This window comes from Lathamus discolor, chromosome 5 (genome assembly GCF_037157495.1).
Source record: "Lathamus discolor isolate bLatDis1 chromosome 5, bLatDis1.hap1, whole genome shotgun sequence".
NCBI lineage: Eukaryota > Metazoa > Chordata > Aves > Psittaciformes > Psittacidae > Lathamus > Lathamus discolor.
The window spans coordinates 64,598,922-64,619,710 of record NC_088888.1 but is presented as its reverse complement, the minus strand read 5'-3'; the positions used below and the strand labels follow the sequence as shown (position 1 = coordinate 64,619,710).

General features: G+C 42.3%; 1 long non-coding RNA gene across 2 annotated transcripts; it reads left to right on the top strand.

Annotated features, from left to right (window-relative positions):
- Positions 1 to 16,360: 16,360 nt before the first annotated feature.
- LOC136014359 (uncharacterized) lies at positions 16,361 to 18,159 on the top strand. 2 transcript variants are annotated; one of them, XR_010612655.1, is made up of 3 exons: positions 16,361 to 16,532; positions 16,679 to 16,867; positions 17,570 to 18,159. It is a non-coding gene; the product is annotated as an uncharacterized LOC136014359 (long non-coding RNA). The 2 variants fall into 2 exon arrangements; XR_010612656.1 differs by having other exon boundaries at positions 17,033 to 18,159.
- Positions 18,160 to 20,789: the final 2,630 nt, after the last annotated feature.

Sequence of the window (20,789 nt, the reverse complement as noted above, 5' to 3'; positions counted from 1 at the left end):
GAAAATAGTTCATCCTTTTGTAAATATTGCCTCGGTATTGGTGCCAGGGTCACTGCTGCTTTGCGCTAGCAGCTGAGTGAGTATCAGTCATGCACATGCTGCTGGGAGAAATTTTAATACGGGCACCACATTTAAAAGGAGAAAATTATCCTCCTAAGGACAGTCCCATGCACTTGTAGCTAATACTCCCTGCTTTCCTCTTCTTCCTGTTTCTTCGGAACTTACTTACCCTGTTTTTCCTTACACCTAAAGGGTCCCTGGGAAATAAAACTTGCCCTATTCCTCAGGTGCTGCTTGTATGCGCACAAAAAGCAAATGCCCTTTGCAAACAAAACCCTGATCAGTGGAAGCTTTGCCTTTGTTTTTCATCTGTACTGGTACAGCTACAGCAGGTCCAGGCTATGCTCCCTCCTTGTGCAAGGCGGCTGATGTCAGCTGAGCGGCGCCGAGTTGAAGATCTTGGCTCTTTGGTTTGTTTGCTTGTTTTCTGGAAAGACATTTATGTGGCAACGCTTTCTTTTTCCTCCAGAAGTTTTGAGAATCCAGCAAAACAAATACTTGTATCTCATGCAAAACAAAACTTGTGAATGAGTAAAATATGTTCTGCACTCACTGAAAGCCTCCTTGTATCCCTGAGCAGAAGGCAAATCTGATGAACAAGATACTTTTGTATTCATCCCCACACCCAGCTTTTTTGGCATGAAATATAGAAAAAAAAAAAACCCAGAGTTCATTAACATACTGAGATAATGGACCACAACTTGTCTTTCAGTATGCTTGTGCAGCTTCACCGTTATTAGTAAGAACAAATGGGTGCAAATGAGGCAGACTTTAACCATCAAATAAAAAAACCTCTTCCAGTGATGCATCACATCAAAACACTTGTGATCCCAACAAATTGGGCAGCCTCCCTTTAGTCAGTAGGAAAAAACGGGCTTTCTGGAGCACAACTCCCATGACCTACTTCAGATCCCTAGTTCAGGGTGAGATGACCCGGTGCTTATTTCTCTCACACGAACATAAGGGGAGTTCAGAGAAGAAGAGGCGTGCGCTGTGGATGTTTAAAGGTGAGTGTGGTGAATCCAAATATTTTTGTTAACAGATCTGTATGAAGAGCTTTTAGCAGCAGCTATAGCCTTGGATGAATACTTAAATAAAACTGAGAATAATACTAAGAGAAGAACAATTGCTCCAAACAAGAATGTGGCTGTTGAGATTTCCAACGGACCATGGTTAGTCTGGCAGGTAATTCTTACTGCTAGACTATTAGTTTAAAAAGCCTTTAACTAATATGCTGGGTTTGGCAATCCGGGAATCATGCAGGTGGGAGGGACCACAACGGACCATGATGGATGGCAGAGTTAGTCCAGTCTTGGGTGTGCCACCTGAGACCTGCTTTCAGAAAAGTCATTGGAAATGGAAGGGTTTTAACTGAATAGTCTTTGGGTGACCCCCAACAGATGACTGCTGGTTGTAGGTGGCCTTGGCCTCTTCTTGAGCCCCAGCTATCCACACCCAATGGGGCTGGTTTAACAATAATACAAAATAGAATTTTATACAATTTGATTCAAACAATATTATCATTTTTCATATTTCCTTGTTGTCCAAAAAGCAAAGTTAACACTCTTACACGTGCACCTTGTATTAGATTTGCATCTATTTTGTCTCATTTTGGATATGCCATGCTGCCCTCATTTCCCTGCCTGATTAGGAATGGGCTTTTATTTCCTGAAAACCACCTGCTCCAGAAAGGAAATGAATGTATTTGTAAACTGAGGATACTGTTCCACATCAAGATAATCTGCAACCTGAAACTACAGAAGTTGCAGGGCCCTGCAGTATGCCATGCTCGCAGGCAAATACAGTTATCCCTATGATACTGACAAATAAATCAGGGGAAAGTGAACTACTGACTTGCCCAGAAAGTAGTCAATGGAAGAGCTGAAAATTATACCTTTAAAAAGTGCTATGATGTTCAGGCAATTTTCAAAACGTTTCTCTGCCTTAAAGAAGGTATAGTTCAAGTTCAAACGAGATGTGGTAGGAGCTATTGTACCAGGCTTATGCAGCATCTGACGATAATGATGCCACACATCCTGAAGATTACTATATTCTGCGACTCTGCTTTTATCTCTGCAGCCATGCTGCAAGGTTAAAAAGTGGCACCCTTCAAATCAGGCCTCTAGATTTTGCAGTTGGCAGTGGGAGTTTCATTAAGCTCCCTGACAGAACAGCAATGTGGTATTTGTATTTCAGCAGGCATTGCACCCAGTTTGAAGTTAAGTCGTGTTGCACTCACCCACCTTCACCTGGGCAAAAGGGCCAGGTGCTCAGTCTGCTCCCAGTTGGTGGGACAGGGCTCAGGGGACACAAGTCCTGCTCTGTTGCTGGCCTGCTGTGTGATGGCAGACAGCTTCTTCAAGAGCCCTCTGGAAGGAAAAAGACCATGGCCTAGATGGGCACCACAGGAACCTCAGTTTCTGAGGAAGTACATATACTTCAGTTCAATGACTGCTTTTTGTGCATTTGACCTCTGCCCAGGTTTATGGCTCAGATGTGCCCTTCTGGGCATCCACTGCTCAGGTAGACTTTGTCATATTACCACTTTCATTGAAATTGCTTAACTGATTGCTGTTTCCTAAAACCAAGAAAAATAATCTATAGGTCAAGGATGAATGTCCAAAGACTGTAGTAATCAATTAATAGAAAATTTATTTAATATCTGATAACAATGATGTACTGGAAATTAATCCATCATGTGTTGCTTCAGGCTTTCCTGATAAATACCTTAATGCAGTCAATTTTCATGTCTTCTAATTCAGGTCTGCCAGGAGCTATTTGAATTTTGTGGAATATTTGATATTTGTCTGCAAAACAGTTGCATCTATTTAATTTCTGTTTTCCAGAAGCAATGCCGTGCCCCCCCCCCCCCCCCCCCCCGACAAAGACATTTATGTGCTTTCACACATATAAGCTTAAACTAACAATGGTGATAAGTATAGAACTGGAAGAAAAGGAGACCACTAAAATTCATATTTTGTGTGGGTTTTTTCATTATTATTACAAAAACCCGTTCTAGTTTCACTGCAATAGTTGATGAATGGATTTTTTTCTTTTCTATTCTAGATTGGTTACGAACTTTTCTGAACTAAGTTTTTGAGAAGGCTGCTCAAAGCCAACTACACTACCCAAACAGCTCGTGTTTGAGCTTTGAAACACCTTGGGTCCTCATTTCAGTGTAGCTCCCTGCACGTTTTCCAGCACTATAATTGGGCCGGGATTCCATCCTACCTGGGTCAATGGTTCAAAAAGAATAAGAAAATCTAGGGGTCAAAGGAAAACAAAATGTTTTTGTAGTAAAATTATGTTGACTAGAAATGTGAATTTAAATGAGAACTAGAATCCATTTCTCTAGCTAATCACTGTTGTGATTGGCTTTCATATGTGGTAGAACTCGGCAGACTTTGAACATAAAATTTGTCTATTTGTGTGTTTGTACATTTTATACATTTGTATATTTTATTTGTATATTATTTAAGTAAAATTTATGTGTATATATATCTGTATAAAAGAAAAGGAGTAAAAAAGTTCCTCCATCCCAGCAGAAAACAGCACATCAAAAAGTTGCCGTTTTAGAAGTGTGGATCGATTACTCAAAGAAATAGATGACTGAGTAGTCAAGGAGACAGTACACTAATTGTAAATAGGCATAGTTCTCTTTCCTAGCTGCTCTCTGCAATGGGTACAGAGCCTTGACTTTGCACCGTATTTCTGATAAGAAGAAAGGAAGTTAATCTGTATCTTCACAGGACAGAATAATAACAAACCATTGTGATACAATGGAGTTATTTCAAAATACAGTTTCTCTCAGTATTGTGTGGTTTCTTCATAGACCATAAATAGGGAGTTAAATATAAATATTCAAGAGAAAGTACTGTCAACAAAGGAACATCCTACACCTTGGGCGTGATTTAAAGTAAATGTATTAATAGGATTCTAGCAGTAGCCTATACTACAAAGTTTTACTACTGTCTTTAGATGACAATCTGACATCAAAAACACCATATATTATTAATTGCAATTTGCTTTTATCATCCAGGTGTCCCACTTCAGACCAGGGACCTTTCCTCTAGGCACTGTGAAAATTCATTAGAAATGTGTCTGGAGAGATTAAGATGAGTACCTGGCTACATCTTGGCCTTGATTGCAAAAGAGCACACTGTCAAGCATCTTAATAACATATTTACTGGGTTCAATTAGATGCTAGAGAACAAAATTGATCACCACGCCTGAAAATATTTGCTGCTGCCTTAAAGTGGTGAAAAGTGTTACCATCCATCATTTATATGGCAGACCCACTGGCTGAGCACCAGTTCTCACAATCACTCTTCATGCCTTGCAGAGGAGATGGTAAGTGCATCCAGCCCTGCTTCCTCGTCGTCTTCAGTTTTCCACACATACCTGAGCAGCACAGATGAGGAAGGCTTTTGGAGTCAGAAACAAAAGCCTTTCGAAACAAATATCCCATCCCTGTCCATTTGGTTAATGACCGCAATGTTTTTTAACCAGTTCTCTCAAGTCAAATCAAGCTCCATCTTGTCCTGAACAGCTTTCTGCACATGATTACATTTCACATTTCCTGAGCACAGGTGACCCAGATCACAAATGATACTGGTCTGGAAAGCAGATACTGGTAATCCCGCATATGCACTTGCTACTCCCTGCACCTGCATCTGCTTCTTTCCCAGCTGCATCCCTCCAGTGCCCCACAGCGTCATCCTGTGACCTTTGGAGATCCTCCTGTCTGTCTAGGAGAATCTCACTTGTAAACTCCCATCTGTAGCTGAAACTCCTCCTAGTTCCTTAGTGTGCAGATATGGGCTTTAATTAATTTTCACCTGCTTTTATTGATGCAGTGGACACTACCATCCGCTTCCACTCTTCTATACTGCCACCGACTCCCAGCTCTTGCCTTGTTAGCAGATTTCTCCTGTACAGCTGATACATGGATTGTGTTGGTGGTACAGGTCACTCATAAATACATTAAATAATCCTGATCTCTGAGGTACTCCTGGTTGCTTCATTTAGGAAACCATGTCAACAGAGTCTGCCATCACATCTCATCTGCCCAATGTTTTCTGTGTGTGTGTAACAACCCCACTCTCTCCTGCTTACTGATGATTTTTAGTGCCGCATTGTAACAACTGCTTTACCATTATTAATAGATTTGATCTAGGAGGACAAAAGAGTGAAAGACAGGTGAAAATAAGGGCCAAACTATAATCTGATTATTCTACATACTCATATTCTACAGACTCACCTTCATTACTCCTTAGCGTGTTTCCAGCAGCGCAAGGGCTACTCTCTCACATTGTTTCTTTTCTTCTTGGCCTTTCTGAAGGTGGGGGAGAACCCTGTGAAGTGAACTGTTGTTTTCTTTTGGTACAGTGAGTTTTGTTTGTTTGTTTGTCTGATATTGGCTTTCTAACTTTGATTTTGTAATGTTTTGCAAACAAACACGTTGCCATGCATTGATGTTCAAGGCAGCCAGGCCAAAGAAACATGTACAAGATTTGGATAAGTGTTAGAAAAGTTTTAATAGCACCATAATCAGGTTGGGTTTTTTAAAATGTTGTTCCCATTCCCTTTCTTTGTAACTCCTAAGGTTTTGCTTGCGTTTTGAACCACTGCCAAGCAGAACATTGATGCTTTTGTGGAAGCATCCATTACAGCCCCATGACACTGCTCCGGAAGGGTACAGCCAGCTGAGACCCCATCATTTCCCCCTGTGTATCACAGTGCAGTTATCTGTGCTGAGGTTCTGCTGTTATGTGTTGCTTAGTCACTCAGCTTCATGGTGTATTCCCTTGTCCTGCCTTTGTGTTGACAGTAATCTGTGCAACTTTCATTCATGCCCCTTCCCAGAACATTTCTGAGCACACTGGTCGAGGAACTCTGCGGTTTGTCTCCCGTCACCATGAATAGTGAGCATTCAGTTCTGTCCTTTGGTTCCTCTCTTTTCATATGTCATTTGTCCACATGCGAAGCTGCCTCTTGGCCCATGCAGCTTAATTTCTTTGAGTGCCTCTCCCTATACAGAGGGACTTGAGGCATTGCTTCCCTTCACAAAAGCTGCCTGTTTCTTGCCCTAATCACACTTGCCCGTTTGTTCACTAACTCTTTTCTGAACTAGTTCACCTGGCTTGGCCATCAGGCCTAATAGTCTGTAGTTACCTGTATCCTTCTCTAGAGCCATTGCTAAAAATTAGTGCCACGTGAGCCAGTAAATTTTCCTTCCAACTCATTTTTTATATAGCAAATGGTGTTTTTACATATATAACCTGCCAGATAGGCATTCTTTTCTATTCATTTTCTTCATTTGGGTGTAGCTTCAGGTTTTCGAAGGATGCCTTGTAACCTGCAGGAGCCTTACCCAAGTTGTTTAGCTATGCTCTCTTTCTTTTAAAGTCTTTATAAAACCTCCAAGATATAACCAGCCCTTGGTGGACAGGTTAAGAAGTGAGGTGTGAAAATCCTGGAAGAATAAATTGCAGGATTTAAAGGCTTTTATGTCTATGGTCTTCTCATCTACATGCTAAAGTCTCCAAGAAAATCCATGTTTCCCTACCAACTCTGCGAATGAGCTTTTCCGTGAATCCTTTAGATGGAGGCGAAATGGCAAAAAAAAAAAAAAAAAAGACCAAAAAAAAAAAAAGACATTTTTAAAAGCCACCAAACCCTACTTTTCTACATCAAGGAAATGAGTTGACCAAACCTGACTGGACTTCAGGAAATCATTTGTTCATACGCTACTTGGAAAGCAAGACAAACAAACTAAACCTGAGACAGCAATTACTAAATTAACTCTTAATATGAATAAATGCTTGCAAAGTAGTTTTGAAGGGGAAGGCTCAGGCTAGAGAAAAGTAGATAGTGGACTTCCTTAAAGAATGATTCTAGACAGATCTTACTCATTATTTTCACAGACTACCTTAACCTAGGAATGATCAGCCAACGACACAAAGGTATTGTTTGCACAAAGTGGGGCTGGAATATCAAATAACGAAGGGCTCTAAAGTGATTTTACATGATGGGCTTGACTCACTATCCTGGAACTCAGCATACAGCGAATCTAGCAAAAGTTCTTCAGTACGGTATTTTCGCTATAAACCTCAGTGATCGGGTTTCTACAGAAGTAAAATATATCAAATAAAATTGCTATATAAGAATACCACAATACAAATTTTATACAGCAAGTTCCGAGGGAAGACAAAGAAAAGAAAGAAGAATAGGGTTTTGCTTATTGAATTAGACAGTCATTGTGTTATTTAACTTCCAGAAACACAACCACCGAAATCCTCTAGATTCTTCTCTAAAAAGCCAAATTAAAATCTGATTTTTACATGTTATTCAAGAGTGCCACACAACTCTCACAAATCCTGCTCTCCCGCCAGTTTCACAGGCACGTCCTGCAAACTGCAGATTAACCTACAGGATCAATGGAAACAATACAATGCGACACCGAGTCCATCTCCCCTGTTGATCCTGGAAAAATAACTCAGAATTTGGCCTCTTGCTCCCAGAGCTGTCGAATGAAGCCAGTGCAGGACAGGGAGTCAGAAGTCCTGTACAACTTTCTGAAGGCTTACCTGAAATAACACACCGTGTTGTGCCTGAGGTAACATAATACAAGAGACAACTCTGTTCCATGAGCCAAACTTGCTCACCTGTAAAGCCCTGTGCCGTATCATGTGCATGTGGCAGCTCACGTCCGTAGCTGTGCAAAACATAGTGATTGCTGAACAAATCTGGACATGCCAGAAAATTCACGGGAAGCCCATGCCTTGGATGAAACTGATGACACCCTTATGAAAAAGCCTTTTGACACCTGTGTCGTGCAATACCAGTGTAACAGTGCAAGGGTCAAGGTCACAAACTCGGAACAAAGAAAAAGAACTTGTGCTATCAGCATCCACAAAAAAAGGTAAGTTGGGTGCTTCGCTCAGTCCTCAAGGCCCATGAGATGTTGCTAGCAGGTAGCTCTGAATATAAACATAATTTAAAAAAAGCAAATATATCAGTTGTTGTATATCTGGCAGGGATGGGAAGGCACTTATGCCACCATGAGAGGCCCCGGTGACAGCTTATCTGGAGTATGGTATCTCCTTCTAACTCTGCATGTTAAAAGAGATTTACTGAAATTGGAAAAGGTGCAAAGGAGGGTTAGAAGAATGGTCAGGGAAAAGCACCCTCATCTACAACAGGTACTGCATGGCTGTTTTGGCTGAACAGAAGCTGAGCAGGTTTCAACAGTAACTTATGAAAGCTCAAGGGGTGACAGATTGGAAAGGACTTTACACTGGGAGAGAGAAATGGTGTTTAAACTGAAGTCAAACACCTCGCAGAACATAAAGTGTTCAGCTGGTCATGATACACATTATCTGAAATCTTTAACCATCCAGAGGAGTAGAAAATGAGGAGCAACCTCACGACAAGGGTATCCTCAAGATGGAGCCTGGTATCTCTGCACGGAAGTTGAACAGTGCAACACAGCTGCCTGCAGTAGCTGGGATCAGGCCTGATGGCTGAGGCAGTCCTCTCGCCTACATCAAGGTCAGAGCTGACTAGGAAAGCTCTGATTTTCAAAATGCATTATCAAATTTACACATTTGTCACCAGCCAGTTTATCACCACCTGCTATCTTTTATTCAGTAGTGTTACACAAGAGTATAAATTAACATGGAGTGCAATCCTCCTAATTATTACAGTTGGGGAACAAATGGGCTGTGCATATGCAAGTGTCTAATTAGTCATGTCGTGGTTGCATGTGTGTGGAAATACCCTGTTTGACTATGAAATCATGCTGCCTGCTTTGGCTTATACAATGATGTGTGTTGCTGTGACTCTTGCACAAGGAGAATTAAGCCTCCTGTTTTAATAATACTGCTCAATTCTGCGCCCTTAATCTTGCATCACAGTGAAACATGGTAGCAGCAACGCATAATTGTATATTTTTCCAATTTTCCATTTTGTAAAATGGTAGCTCCTGACCTCTGCTAAATGTGTACAGTGGCCTACCTTGACATAATACTAATCTTAACTGAAAAGAGTTCCAGTGTAGCTGTAATGGTAAAAAATAATATGACCTCACCTACTCAGGAATTTCAGTTTTCAGCCTTCTTTTCTCAGAACACCACTATCATCTTAATACATCACGTGTGTAGCCTCACAAGATCTGTTTGGTTTAGATCGAGATGACTTGGCCTTATTAGCTCCTTCTATCCCCTTCAGTTTTGCTGGGGTCCCAGGTGCCTCCTTAGCCGTATTACAAAAGGAAATCCCCATAAACTGCATAAAGCCCTAAAAAAAGCTGAGGGCAAAACTGAGTGAATCTCTGCTCTCACAGACAAGAGTCCTCCCCTCGTGCAGTGCTGCAGTGGGTTCAATGGCAGCTCTGCAAAGAGAAAGAGAAACACAGCCCACAGGTTTTGCTCGCTCTCCGTGTCTGAAACCTCACCCAGGCAACATCTTCTGTATTTGCTCCGTGTCTAAAGGAGTTTATTGCTGGGATTTCCAGGACAGACTGATGTCCCTGTAGTGCTTGTGTAATTTACAGATAATGGGTGCCAAAACAAAAATGCAGTTTGGAGGACTGGGTGCAGTACAGGGTCATGTTCTCTAGTGAAATACTTGCCTTTCTGCTCAATTTGTAGGCGCACTTGCTCATTTCTGAATTATCACTGTTTCAGTTGGATGAAAGTCAGCACTGGACACACAAAAAAATGATTTGCATGGTTTTAAAAATACCTGGATCTTTTCTCCAGAATATGACAATTCCTTTTGCTTATATACATAGCAATTCAGATTCCTCCCAATTACTAATTAATTTTAGGGTTGATTTTATCTCCTTTTCCCTCTCCAAACACACAGACATGCATATACTTACGTACATGCACATACGCATACCCCATCAAAATTATTTCAGCCCAAGTATGAATGCCATGAACGGAAAGTTTGGCATCCCTACTACAGTGAAAGCTGACTGCCACCTATGGGCAAGAGCTCATGTTAACATATTTTTAGGTAAAATTTCAATATTATTCTTTGTAATAAATTCAATTTGTAATTATCTAGCAGGACAGAGTTTTGATTTGTTTGCTATATAGTTTGTCATCAACCAGTGCTTATCCTCTGAAAGCTGGGTATTAAACCCAACTCTCTTACGAAGGAGCATCAGCTTTACGATGAGTAAAAAAAAATGGGGTATGACGTTCCTATTTTTCTTATTCTAAATAAGGAATACACAGAAGTACGTTAATTCCCTGTGCAAACAAAAAAGACTCAATGCTACACAGCAAGGTGCATCATATTACATAATGCTGTATTTAACGATTACTATAAAGTTTAGCCATCTCGAGGTTTTAATATTTTGCTTGCTGCTTTCTTTTACTAAACACATACAAATAGCTTGGCTATGCAGTCTCATGAAAATGTGTACATAATCAGTATGTCATAGAAATTTACTATTCAAAATCTTTCATTTTTCAGAGTAACTGCAAAGCTAACGGGGGGAAGGAAGACAGTAGAAAAATATATGGCTTGATTATGTAAGCCTCAATTTTTCTGATTATCAGTCTATGTAGCATTTACTTAGAAAACTCAAAAGGAAGTACAAGTTGAAAAGCCAAACTTATTGTATCAGAAATATGTGTCCTGATTCAGCCTTCAGGTACTTAAAAGCAAACAGTCTGACAGTTCTGAATATTTGAGTACCGAAGAGAAAAATGCTAGATTACAGCTGCTATAGCACAGAAAGCTGTATTACAATGGACATCGCTATCTATTTCTCAGAAATGCCATAGGTAAAAATGGCTGGAAGTCTAACAAATTAATGCATATATTTCAGTTTGGAAAAAAATCATCTTGCTCCAGTAAACAGAAGCTAATTGTAGCCTTTGTATTTCTCCTTTTTGGGGCAGGGTCATAACATTTCTGAAGGAAAAGAGACAGAAATAAATTTACAAAAGGGAAAATAACATTAAAAAGCAACTGATACAAACTAAAATGAGTCTGATATTCATTTTTTTAAAACCTCTTTTTTAAGTAATCTTATTCTCGGGCCTTCTTATTCATACTCCATAAAATATGATAATCAGCCCATCTAAAAAATCTGAAGTAAACATTACACTAGTGCTTGCCTCGTGCATTTTCACTAGGTTTATATTACTAAACTCATGCTATAGACTTATGAAATACTGTAAAAGCAGTCATTAAATGCCACTTCAGTATTAGAGGTTATCACATCAACATCTATGATTTCATGCTTGCTCCGATAGCATCGGTACCATTTATAATCTATGTAATTCAGATGTTTATGGTAAAATATTTGTGCTTCGTAGACAAAAGCATCTTGTATTTAAAATAACTCTGCTCCACAGCAATATATTTGTGATGTATTTTCCTTCTTACTTCTGATCTGACATATTTTAAACACCACAAAAAAATGGCATTCTCCAATTTACTTCCTTGCATCCACTTTCGCTACCGAATCAAGCTGTCGACCGTCCAGTAGCATTTCCCATATTGAAAATAGCCTTGTATTTTCAAACCACAGTTTAAAGTTAACCCATTTAGTCTCCTTGGATGGGAACTTCATATCACACAGAAATTACTCCTTATCATGTTTGATGAATCCAGCTTAAAATAAAACATGAGAACTGCATGAACATCTGTGACAAATGACTTGTCTCAGCCATTCTGCTCTTTCTTACTTAATCTCCCACTGGAGTACAATTTAGTAGGTATGCTATTTTATAGTGCAGACCTCCTGCCACCACCACACTGCTTGCAAAAGAAATAACAAAAATATTTCCCATGTGTCATACTGAAACCTAAAGAGAATATATAGCTGATCCTTTCAAAATAATTACAAGTATTTGTAACTATTACAAAAGGGAAATAAACAAATAAGCTATTACCCTCAAATTTACAAAAGCAACAAAAAGGTAAAGATAATGTAAAAATGCAATAGAAGATGGATAAACTAATAGATCTATTAGTGGAACATGAATCAAACCCCTCCTTTCCTGGTGACACATCGCTGAGCTACTACTTGTACACTTCTACAAGTATAAAATGAGAGAAAAAAAAATTCTTATTTTTTCAGTATATGAAATTTTGAGATATTCCTATTTCAGGATCTTTATAACTGCGGCCTTGTTTAAGGACAGGGTACTTGGAAAGATCTCCATGATTTGGAAAGCCGAGACAGGTTTCTCCTGATTTTTTTTTCCACCGATGTGCTCTGTGTTTGATAGAGGAAAAGTAAAACAACAAAACCACAAATCAGGCAGTGCACCTAATTCTCTACAGTGCTTGTCGTTAATTTTATGCCTTTACAAAAAAGACGGGGAAAATTCCACTTCCCAAACAAAGAAATACAGAACATCATAACATAACAACTTTAAAAGATGATTCTTTCTGTTCTATATAGATGTCTCATCAATTTCACTTAAATGCTGCTTATCCTGTATCACATATATTTTACTATAAATAATAGTACTTAATGCCTATATGGATTTTTTTTTTATCTAATAGCTTTTCTAGAACGGTCACAGATTTTCTACTATGCTATGTATTTTTTCAGTATCTAGTTACATGCCTGCATTTTCCAATGGACATTCACAATATTACTGCATTCTGGTCTATTCCACCGTGCTTTGACTCTGGAGAAGTGCGTTCAGATACTCATAGTGTAATATGCTTATAGAAACAACCAAACAAAAAACCAGATTACCTTGCGATATACTGGAATGAATGGGACTTTCTTCTAATGGGGGGAAAGCTGCTTGTTTATAATAATTTAGTTTATAGTTGAGAGAGGGAGCAACGCACCTGGAACTGACTCACTGTAAATGCCAGAAATACAAGGAGCTTCACAAAAAGTCCATGGTTACCTTGTTTTTTAAGTAACCATGCAAGGCTGACAGCTATTAACAGTAGCAAGGACTTGCATAACGAGGACTTGAAGGAAGCACTATCCATGCTGGAGTGATTTGAAGAGAACGAAGGCACGCATTTCTTTATGATGCATTATGTAACAACATAGAGGGCAATCTGAGGCATTGAAAAAAATACAGGACCCACATTTCAGCTTATACTTGTTTGTCACATGAATATTTAATAGTGCTTATACTCTGAGGCTTGTAAAACACCTAACTTAGGAACGTTATCCAGTACAAATGAGTTTGAAATGATTTAATGACATATTTTGTGGTTTGCACATCTTTAGAAAAAATATAATAGGTCCCACGATTAATTTTCTCCAAACTTCTGCAAATCATGAAGTCTCAGATAAAATAAAATTGTCAAAATCAGTGATAGCTGGACGTTCTGGTTCACATTAGTGTGAAGAGAAAACTGCTGTTGAGCTGACACATTGATAGATTATGAGTTCTGCTGAAGAATAGCTAAAAACGGTGATTCAATCTTGTCACTACTATATAAGAATAACAGAAGTGGAGATGGTACTCATGATATCGAGTCTTTTATCAAAACCCTAAAGGGTTCTGGTACATCGGACACATTCTCTTCCTGAGAGCTTCTGGCTCTAAAAAATACCGGTGTAAGTAAATGAAAATAAATTGGCCTAGTAAAAGAAAAAAAGGATCAGCTTGTGCACTAAATCTATTTAAACATGAAAATAAAGATCGGATTGTAAAAATACAATCGTTTAAGGGGTATTTTCCTCTTCCTCCTTTTTTTTTTTTTTTTTTTTACAATAGAGCTACAGAGATATTGGCCTTGTAATGATGAAATGGAGAGCTAGGAGGATTATGAAACACAAGTAACATGAAGGGCAAATGTGACTGGAAGAGAGGGAAAACATTATTCCAATTATTTAAAATTTAGCTGGGTTAGTTTCTTAACTAACTTTAATCAACACAGAAATCAGTAAGGTGATACAGGTTCACCCAAGACCTATCTAGCATGTAAGATAATGCAGACCATCATCTTCTGTTACGACAATAAACACAAACACATGGGGAGCATCATGTTTTCTAAACAGCTCCTTAATTTTTAGATATGCAAAAGAGAACTTTTAAAAGAGGCGTCTTAAGTGCTTCTGCTGTTCTAGCCCTGGTCCTCTGCTTATACTGAAGTCAGGTGTAAACACTGACTTTAGTCCCTCAGTGCTTCATACTTCTCTGTGCTGCCTGCAAAGCACCACAGAAGGCTTAAGATGGAGGGAACAGGGCCTTGGTGGTTTGTGCCTTCCCACGGACATCACCAAATGTGCTTACTTCCGATTCATCCAAGGAGTTCTGCAACAACAGAAGGCAAAACAAGGCTGCACAGTCCTCGTCCTTCACTGAGAGAGGTAACAGGTAAGGAGAAGGAGGAAACAGTAACGGGGAGGGGGGAGGTGGGGGAGGTGGGGGGGTGGGGGGGGTGGGGGTGATGTGTTCTTATGACAAGCTTCCCTCTCCCAAAGGGAAAAACCTTGACACAAACTTCATCACATCACACAAATATACATAGGTAGGCACCTCAGATTCCTGGTAACTCGGTGGTTTTGTTTCAGGGAAGGGTAAAGTACTCTTTTTATTTTTGCTTTTAGCAGGGCTTCTATAGTAAGTACTTGCAGCTTCTCCTACAATAATTAATGTTTCACGTTGCATAGGAATTTTTTTATCTAAAAAAATCTACCCAGCAAAACTGTGACTTAAGTTTTGCTCTTAATTTGAGGATAAATGGGGAAGAGGGGAAGAAAAGCAGCAAGGCAGGAAGTTCATCACCTTGTTCTAAAACATAGGCAGAAACCGAGATTAAATCCAAGAGATGGCTCAATCCTGCTCTGTTTTGCCTGCAGTTCTTACACACATATTTGCCTTTTGAGTATGCATGCCAACATCTTCAGGATATTCAGGCAACGTATTAACACATTGTGGATAAGGCAAAGAAACAAGTCAGAAATATTTGGAGGGTGTGAAGCAGTAAACAGTAACCATGTAGAAATGTTTTAAGCAATCCCGTTACGGCTTGATGGCACAGTGGAAGCTCCTTTCAAGCTTGTAAGCTTGGCAGCAAAAGAAATGAGTTCTTTTTTTCAGATTTTGGAATGTAACTGAATTTTGGTTGTTCCACAGTGCTATGCAGCTCTTAAGCATAAGAGCTGTTACAGATGAAAGTCTGCTTTTAGGACAGGCCCCGCAGTGACAGGCTGCGGCATGGCAGGGAGAGACCCAGGTAATTCTGGCGACGCTCGACCCAGCAGGTATCCAACTCGCCTCACTTAGGGATCTCATTTTCGTCACACTACATCTCGCCACCGCACAAGGCAAAGGAGAAGAGGCTATTCCATCTCCCCGTGCAGCACCAGGCCCAATATCCGCATATTAATTTATTATTTATTTATTTTCCCTCTCCAAACAGCACATCTACACAGCGGTGTTTACCTATTTGCCCGAGCCGTGGCTGCCATGCAACCTATCTGTGCGGCCGGCCGCAGACCCTGCGTTCACCGGAGCGTTGCCGAAGAGGAAACCCCCGTCCCCGGCTCCTGGCGAGCAGCTCTCCCTCAGCGGCGGCGGCGGCGGCGGCGGCGGCGGCGGGGCGACGGGCAGCGTCCATTGCGGCTCGGCGGGGAGCAAACATCCACGGGCTCCGGCTGCGTGCGGGGCACCCAGCCCCTCTCCGTCTCTTTGCCTCCCTCCCCTAACACCATCACTACCATCACCAGGTGCGTTTCTCTCTCACACCGTCTTCATCCCTGTGCCGTCTGTGCCCGCCAAGCCCCCGCAGCCCGGCGAGTCCCCCGGCCCCTCTCTCCCTTTCTAAGCTTTTCCCGGGGAAGCAGCGCAGCCGAGAGGACCTCCTCTCTGCCCGATGCCCGCCCTGCATTCCACCTCCCCTGAAGCCCTTAAAACAAAGGCGAAAACTGCTACTTTCCATGCTCTCCCCACCGTGCTACGCGGCTGGCCGCAGCAGCTGGCCTAGCAGGGATGAAAACCAAGGGGGGTTAAGGCAAGGGAGCGCACCCAGCCCGCCCCACGGCCGATCCCCATCCCCGGCCGGCGGCAGGATGCAGCTCTGCCCGCACACCTGACAGCGCGCCGCGCCGCGATGTATTTCCCTCCCTTAGCGACAGGGGAGGGGCGCGGCGGCAGCGGCCCTGCCATTGGCGGAGGGGAGAGGCGCGGCGCGGCCATAGGCTGCCACCGCCGCCAATGGGGTGCGCTGTATCCGGGAGGCAGGGGGCTGCGGTGCTATTTAAATCCATCCCGGTGATGTCAGCGGGGCTGGCGGTTGGCGGCGGGGAGGAGGAGGTGGTGCGGTGTGGGGGAGCGGGGCGGCCGTGGCTGCGCCTGTCAGGCCGCGTTAAGCAAGGGGCGGGAGGGGAGCGAGGAGCGGCCCTGCCGAAACATCCCCGCGTTACGGGATTCGGCAGCCCCCTGGCCGCTGGGCCGCTTGCTCCGTACCACTGAGCGCCCGTGTGGGTTAATTCTGGGGTGTTGGCAGAGCACAGGCAGGTGGGCTTGGTGGTTGTGGAATTTTATGCGAAGCCACCTCTTGAAGAGGAGGCAAAAGGGCTGCTTTCTGCATTAATACTTCTGCAACTGCTTGTGGGAGGGGTTACCTCACGGTACCTTTCTACGCTGCTCTGATTCACTTCTAGGGCCTCCCCATGGACTGCAGAAGCAATTAAGTGCATTGAATTTCATCCTCTGCACCATGCCGTCAGGAAGACACGCTGTGCTGGAGCTGCCTGGCTTTGACCCAGAGGGAGTGCCACAGGGGGGAAATCCCCAACGGGTGGCACTGGTTTAAAGGTGCATGTTTGGTCCACAAAGCATGGCAATAGTAGGTACAGACATTTGGCTAATTTTCCTTCTGCATTTCTGATTGTAGTTACAGCAGGTCATGTCCAGGTTGCCAGATTAGCATTAACAAGTCCAAGGAGGACTTTCAGGTGCTAAAACTTGATAGATGCTTCTGGCCACAAGTGGTCTGTTTTTGATTGTCTCCCCAGCACAGCAGTCACAGATAGAGTCAAAATATTGTAATGTTACAACAGAAGAAGATAAGGGAAACCAAGATCCAAATGCACCAGTCTGTCTTGGTAGAAAATGTAATTTGCTGTGTTCTTCAGTTTGCTGGGGACCTGTCCAGAAGCTCAACTTGTTGAGCTGAATGAAGGCTGAAAAGCAGGATTAAAGTCAACTTGTTTGACTTGAGGTATGTAATCATCCTGTCTGCAGCCCAATGTCCGATACCGAAATGCAGGCATCTCCCATCATACAGTGGTGTGTCACTTGTGATGGGAGTGCACACAAACATCAGGTAACACACTGCAAGTTTTTCTCAGTTTGCAGATGGATGTGTGCTATGACCATAGGTTTTGGTCTGTAACTACAGGTGTTTTGGTTGCCAAAAAGTGTGTATTCAGTTATATGGCTGCAGAAGGACATATGGTGTGGGGATCTGTGGAGGTGGTTCCTTAAAACCAATGCTGGGGTATGGTAAGCTGAACACAGGATGTTACTGACCTGAACATTTCTGGTGGCAGAGAAGATTTATCATGAGGAAATTGGGACTGGAAACCAGGAAGAAGGAAGTTGCTGACAACCAGGGGACTGAAGGTCTCAACAGCTTCCCAACAGGACAGCAGGAGCAAACAATCTATGCTGGTTTGTGGTGGAGTTTCATAAACTCACAGTCACGATAAGTATGAGAAGGCAGATTTGACCTAATACTTAGCAATTAAAGCTGGAGTGAGGAGCTGGTATCCCCAAGGAAGAATGAAAAGCCCTGACTAATGTGTGAAGGAGCTGCCATTAAAATGATGTTTCATCATGGTGGCAGGATGTGGCAGCAGGAAGCAGACATCAGAGGAAGGCTGACTGTGGAGGTAGCTTCTGAGTGGGGAGGGGAAGGCATGTCATAACTTTGGGTCCTCAAGGTGAATTTGATTTTCTTTTAAGGATGTTCTTTCACTGAGAGTCAGATGGAAGAATCTGAAAGCCCCTTTCAGGAACTCATTCTGTGCCTTTTCAGTCCCGCTGGCATTTCCTTGCTTTTTCCTATTTGTAAAGCTGCTTGGAATAAAGATTACCTCATTACACTCAGTATGCTGTTAACGTATTGTATTTGTCTATTAATGCCACAATCCAGATTTTCTGAGTTGCTTGCAAGGGTCAGAAAATATATATATATTTATTTATTTTGTTGTTGTTGTTATTTTGATTGAACTTTATCCGAATCTGGCTGTGTTACTTCTAGGGTGACGTGGTGTCATGGTTTAAACCCAACCACAAAGCTAGTTCACTCACTTCCCCCCCCCCTTTTCTTTTTTCTCCCTCTTTCTTTCCTTCCCCCACAACCGACCCTCCCTGCTCCTGGAGGGATGGGGAGGAGAATTGAGAGAATGCAACTCCCACGGGTTGAGATAAGAACAGCCCAGTAACTAAGGTATAACACAAATCACTGCTGCTACCACCAATAATAATAATGATTAAGGAAATAACAAGAGGAAAGAATACAACACCTCAACACCAGCCGACCAATAACTTGCCCCACTCCCCCCAGCTGAACACTGACCGATACCTCATCCAACCCTGCGGTCCCTAGCCCTTCCAGGTAACTCCCTGTTACATCCTGGGCATGCCTTGCTGTGGTATGGAATACCTCTTTGGCTAGTTTGGGTCAGGTGTCCTGTCTCTGCTTCCTCCCAGCCTCCCCTCCTCTCTGGCAGAGCATGAGACTCACAAAGTCCTTGGTCAGACTAAACATTTGAGCAGCAGCTAAAAACATTGGTGTTATCAGCAGTGTTCCTAGGCCAAAAGTCAAAACACAGTGCTGCACCAGCTACTAAGGGGAAAAATAACTGCTACTGCTGAACCCAGGACACTTGGGTAAGTGTCAGCTTCCTCTAAATTATCAGATCAGTATTAACAAGAGATTAAAAGCTGGCCAGAGGTGTTTGCGGTGGTCCTGCTCCAGACATGCTCACATGCTTGGAACTCAGCCTGGAGAAGAGAAGGCCCAGGGGACCTTAAAGCAGCCTTCCAGTACTAAAGGGGCTGACAAGAAACCTGGAGAGGGGCTTTTTCAAGAGCATGTAGTGACAGGACAAGGGGAAATGGCTTTAAATTGACAAAGGGCAGATTTAGATTAGATAGTAGGAAGAAGTTCTTCGCTGTGAGGGTGGCGAGGCACTGGCACAGGTTGCCCGGGGAAGCTATGGATGCCTCATCCCTGGCAGTGTTCAAGGCCAGGTTGGATGTGGCTTTGAGCAACCTGGTCCAGTGGGAGGTGTCCCTGCACGGGGCAGGGAGCTTGGAGCTAGATGATCTTTAAGGTCCTTTCCAACCCAAAACCATTCTATGGTTCTATAATCTTATGATCAGATTTGTATTGAGAAGAAAATTTTTCACCCAAATGCAACTTAGGCCATTGGATTTTGGGTGAAAAGTGGGAGGCATTCGCTCTCCTCTGCAAGACAGAACATGATTTGCTTTGTAAAATGAATGTGAGTATTTTGGGAGAGGAACTGCTGGAATGGACCTTGGCCATTTGGCCCTTGGCCTGGAGTAATACAAACCTGAAGTTTATTTTGGGGTGTATTAATATATGTGAGTAGAAAAAGGAAGGTCACTGAATCTTTCTGGATTTCATAGCTATGGCATAAACTTCCTGGGATAGAAAGGAATGTGAATAGTTCATCTGGCCCATCCTGTGATTTTACTACCATAAAGCAAGATGCAATCTCCTTATTTCTTTTCTGGTAAATATCCCAGTTATGCAAAGATCTTCAGGGACAGCATTTTATAATCTCCTCAGGCATCTCTTCTAGTGCTCCACTTTCCTTAGTATAGGACAGTTTTCTGTTGCCTCCAATTAGAAACTCCTTAGGTGCAGTTTAACCCCATTACTTCTTGCTGTGTCCATGTAGAGAACAGATCTTTCCCATTGTACCATAGAATTTATGTATTTTGAAGACTAAGCATGTGTACCTTCAGTCTTCTCTCTTAATCTGTTCAGCTTTTGATCATCAGTAATTTTTTCTAGTTGTCTTCATGAGACCCTGGGAGACTGCAGTCCCTGACCCCTCCTCATTTTCAGTCCTACATATCTGTTTAAGAAATGTCTGGAGAAAGAAGGCAAGTAGTGATGTCAACATTTCCTCATAGTCCTTCTTTTTTGTCCTGAACAACCATGGTGAATGAACAACATTAGTGTCAGGTGAAATTTACAGCTTCTAGGAAAGGAGTACACACTGCAGTGGAAGATGGATGGATGGTGCTGAAGTGGTGACACCAGCTCAAAAGAGGGACACAGGGGCAGCTGGCTGATAAACGAATTTGTGCAGCTCCCATGAAAAAGAAGGACCAAACCCCAGCAAAACCCTGACTTTAGGATGCTTAAGGAAAGGGGATGCTGAATGATGAACAATAAAATGTTACTGTAAATGACACTCATTGGAAATCATGGTGTGTTGCAGCACCTCAACTCCAGAGTTTCAGAGAGTGTGCAAAGATTGCTGCTAAAGCTGAGTAAACTGAGGCACAGCGAAACTGGGAGACAAGCGAGTGACTTGAAGTTTAGACAAGGTGGAACTGGAAATCCCCTCCCAGTCTTGACACTACTGCTTCCTGGCCAGTCTTTAGAAATCCTTCTGGCTTCAGGCTAGTAGTACATGATACCATGGTTTGTGTGTGGGGTTTTTTTGTTGTTGTTGTGAAGAACACATTCTGCACAAGGGTCTGTCTATAATACTGTGTCCGTTT